Raw genomic sequence first — 4,514 nt, 5'->3', positions numbered from 1 at the left:
TCCAGAATGTTAGAAGGTGCCCACAACTGGCACTAGTGTATTTTTTTCACTGCAAAGCACCTATTGACACTTTTGCTTTTCCATACAAGAGTAAGCTTAGGAATGCTTTGCTTCATTCTAGGTCAGGCTGCCGCAGATATAGACCCTTTCCTCTTATGCCTTATTGCCAGTAACATTAAATATAGTATATGACAAGAGTTTATTAATACTGTACTGTAGTCAACATCTGTGCAAGCATATACAATGGCCCCAGCGCAGAAAAATGTTGAAAAGAAAGGCAGTAAGAAGGACATGATTATGATGGAAGTTAAGAAGGAAATCATCGAGAAGTATGAACAAGGTATACAAGTGGCTGAAATTGCAAGATTTTATAAGAAGTCTACATCTGCATCTCATCTGTAGAGGAGGAACAGAAAAAGGTGAGGAATCCCTCACTTCAAATCAGACTGGGAAGTGTAAAATGTGGTAAACAGTGCAACATTTTGTAGAAAAGCAGCACCCAAATAAGGCTGTAGCAGTATGATAGATGAATCTGTGTAATGACAATGCAACGTTACATTTCTGTGAAATCCTCAAAAGGAGGCAAAAGCAAGTGTCATTGGATAGGTTCCTTGTTAAAATTGCAGGAAAAGAAAAATATTCCATTGAGCCAATAGACAGCAGTGATCCCATTAGTGAAAGTCCTCCTACACAATAACCCTCCTCTCTCTTGTCTCCCTCACACCAACCATGAAGGTTTTCAAAGGTAAGTGCAGGCTAATTTATTTTTCTTTATATTTTACATTTTCTTTGTTATTATATATTATATAACAGTATTGTAATCATTTTTATATGAATATCTTTGGGTTGTGGAATGAATCATCTAAGTTTCCTTTATTTCTTATGGGGAAATATGCTTTGATATACAAGTGCTTTGGATTATAAGCATGTTTCCAGAACAAATTATGTTCACAAACCATGGTTTTACTGTATATTGCAGTCTTCCAGGGCTCAAGTGAAAATTCTATAAACACAAAGAGGTAATACATATTAATCATATTCTATTCTTTATAAGATTATATCATTTGTACTCCCACTACAATCTATTTTCAACTTTTTACTTTCTTAGGACACATACTATTTGATGAGACAATGGATTTACAGTCTCTGCATGAGTCATTTAACTATATACTCACCTAATAGAAATACTAATTTCTTTTATTGCTTTTATATAATATGATCTGTCTGTCTAATATACTCTAAGGACAACACACTTTTATTTCCCCCAGTGTTATCATTTGTCACACATCAGAGTCCCCTGACTAAATCCAGAGCAGAAAACAATGATGGTTAATATTCTAACAGAGCCACGATAACAAAGGGTGGAGAAAAGGATGGGGATGGGATATGGGACATGGGACATGGGACATGGAGGTGATAGAAATGGAGATGATAGAAATGAAGATGGAGATGCAGGTAGAGATGATAGAGATAGAGATCATAGAGATGGAAATGGAGATGACAGAAATGGGGATGGAGATGATGGAGAAGGCAAGAAGAACTTGTTCCAAAACCAATGTTAGAGATTGGTTCTAGGAAATACAAAAGGCTCAAGAAGATTAAACTCTACCCCATGCCACTCCTAATTGCCCAAAATCTAGAAATGTTTAGGCTTTATTATGGTTATATACGGTGCACCTTACTCAACAGTGAGTAGAATTACTCTTAGAAGCTCTAAAGCAAGCAGAATTACTCTTAGAAATTCTTTAAAACTCCTAATTCCTTTTCGACTTCAGGAAGAGATTCATGTTTAACTATTCCCTCTCCCCACCTATCCAGCCGATCACCAAATCCTAAAAATTCTAAATTCTCTCTCTCCATCCCCATTGTTCTAAATCAGAACCTTATCAATGGTCATCTGAACCACGGCAATAGCTTTATAAGTGATTTTTCAAGTGTTAGTATTCTCAATATCACTACCTACACCATACCACTACTCTACCAATCCATTTACCACATTTACTATCACAAAGTTCTTTCTAAATTACAGTCTGATTACTTCACTACCCTGCATACAAAGGCTTCAGGAGCCTCCCAGAATAAAATATAAACCCTGGAATTTAGAATTCAAAGTCCTTTGCCAATCTGGGTTTTCCCTATCTTTCCAAATACCAATATCTAATTCAAAGCATACAAATATACTAAGGACAAGAGATTTTATTTCTCTAAGTGGTCCTCTTTTAGCAGTCAAAACGAAAGACAAAGTATTTGCCAGTTTCTACACAAATCACACTCTTTTTTTTCCCAATGAGCTTCCCCTAAAACATCCTCCAACTAATTCATAAGACTGTCCATTTTTCCACACACTAGCCAACCCCTTGCATTATCAAACTTTTTATTTCTGCCAGTCTGATTGGTGAAAAGTGGTCTCCCTTAAAAAAGTAAACTTTGTATTTCTTTAATTACGAGTATTTAAACAATATTAGTATTGTTTCATTTGTGTGCAAGCCACCTATATTATTATTTCCCATACATGGCCTTTTGTTCTCTGTTATTTTTCCACTGGCTGCTTTCATTTTAACTGTAAGCCCTTTATATGTGAAGGAAATTAGTTCATCTCGTACAGATGTTGTCAATCTTTTCCTGTCAATCTATCACCCATTCCTTGATTTTTCTTAGGGTGTTTCTTACTGAGAAATTTACAATTTCCATGCAATCAAATATACAAATCCTTGTCCCTTTTGGATCTGGGGTTTGTATACTATTTGAATAACAACATTCCCTACTCCAAGATGATGAAGATGATAATGATGACAATGTGAACTATCTAATCCTCTAGTACTTCTAATTTCTGAATGTTTATATCTTCTTCTACTACTTCTAGTTTGGGGTGTTTAAATCTTATCCACCTACAGTTGATTCTTATGAATTTTATTTATTCAATCTTCAGAACCCAATTCTTCTTCCTCCAAATGTATAGCTAATATGTCCCAACATAATTGTCTGAACAATTCTTCTTTTCCTCACTAATTTTAAGATCCTTTTAAGTTTATTTATTTTGAGAGACAGAGACAGTGCAAGTGTGGGAAGGGCAGAAAGAGAGGGAGAAAAAGAATTCCAAGCAGGCTCCACACTGTAAGCACAGAGCCCGACATGGGGCTCAAACTTGAACTCATGAAACCATGAGGTCACGGCCTGAACTAAAACCAAGAGCCAGATGCTTAACTGACTGAGCCACCCAGGCGCCCCTTCCCCACTAATTTTAAATGAATTTTATTGTACATTCATTTCCCTTACATAGAGATGTCTATTTAGGGGTTTTCTATTCTGTTGATTTATAAGGCAATACTAAACTTTTTCAAATACAAATCAACAGGTGTATAAAGGCTATTTTTATACCCTTCTATTTCAATATGGAACAGTTTAAGAAAAATTGAACTTCGCAGGAACAAAGACTGTCTTTCTATTTATTCAAGTTGTCTTTCATTCATGTAGAAACTTGAAAGTTTCCTTCCTCTGTGTGTTCTACATTTCTCATTAAATTCATTCCAATACATATTCCCTTTTGTTACTATTATAGGTTTGATTTTGGTTGTTCTTCCTTTTCCTCTCAGGTAAAAGAAGATTGAAGAAATTAAATGCCATCAGTTCAAGGCAATTATCACTACTGATCTGTGCATAGCCACTCTCTTTTTGCTTTCTTTTATACCTTGAGTCCCTTCTCTTCCCCCACATCCTCAGAGGCAACTATTCCAATAAACCCAAAGTATATCTTTGTGTTTGTATTTGTTCTTGGAAACTGTGTATTGTTTTGTATCAATATATTTTAATTCAAATAAATGGTATTGGTGTCATAGATCTCATTTCATTTTTTCACTCAGCACCATTATTGTATAATTCATTTATATATGTTTTTCACTTCTAATTACTGTATAATTCTCCATCCTGTGCATCTGCCTTATTTAAACTTAATATCACCATAACAGTCACCCAGTTTGCCTTCAATTCCTCTACCATAAAAAAACATCACAACAGGGGCGCTTGGGTGGCTCAGTCGGTTAAGTGTCCAACTTCTGCTCAGGTCATGATCTCACGGTTCGTGGGCTCGAGCCCCGCGTCGGGCTCTGTGCTGACTGCCAGCTCAGAGCCTGGCGCCTCTTTCAGATTCTGTGTCTCCCCCTCTCTCTCTCTGACCCTCCCCTGCTCTCTCTCTCTCAGAAATGAATAAAACATTAAAAAAAATTTTTTAAATCACAACAAATACTCCTGTGGTAATAGTTAGGATAATGTTATATACTATAACAAATCCAAGCTTTCAGTGCTTAACAAGTAGGTTTATTTCTTGCTCATATAACAGTCCAATGTAGGTGTTCCTGGGAGGTGAATATCTTTCCTTCATGTGGTAGTACAGAGAGATTACATAATTTGCCCAGGATCACACAGTAAATAGTAGAGCCAAAATTCAAATCTAAGTTGTCTCATTCCAGAATCTGTGCTTTTATTGTTTTTTAATGTTTTATTTTATTTTTGAGAAA

The sequence above is a fragment of the Crocuta crocuta genome, unplaced genomic scaffold, assembly GCF_008692635.1.
Source record: "Crocuta crocuta isolate KB4526 unplaced genomic scaffold, BGI_CrCroc_1.0 scaffold167, whole genome shotgun sequence".
In the NCBI taxonomy this organism is placed as follows: domain Eukaryota; kingdom Metazoa; phylum Chordata; class Mammalia; order Carnivora; family Hyaenidae; genus Crocuta; species Crocuta crocuta.
The sequence above is the reverse complement of the archived record's forward strand: the minus strand, read 5'-3'. Positions refer to the sequence as shown.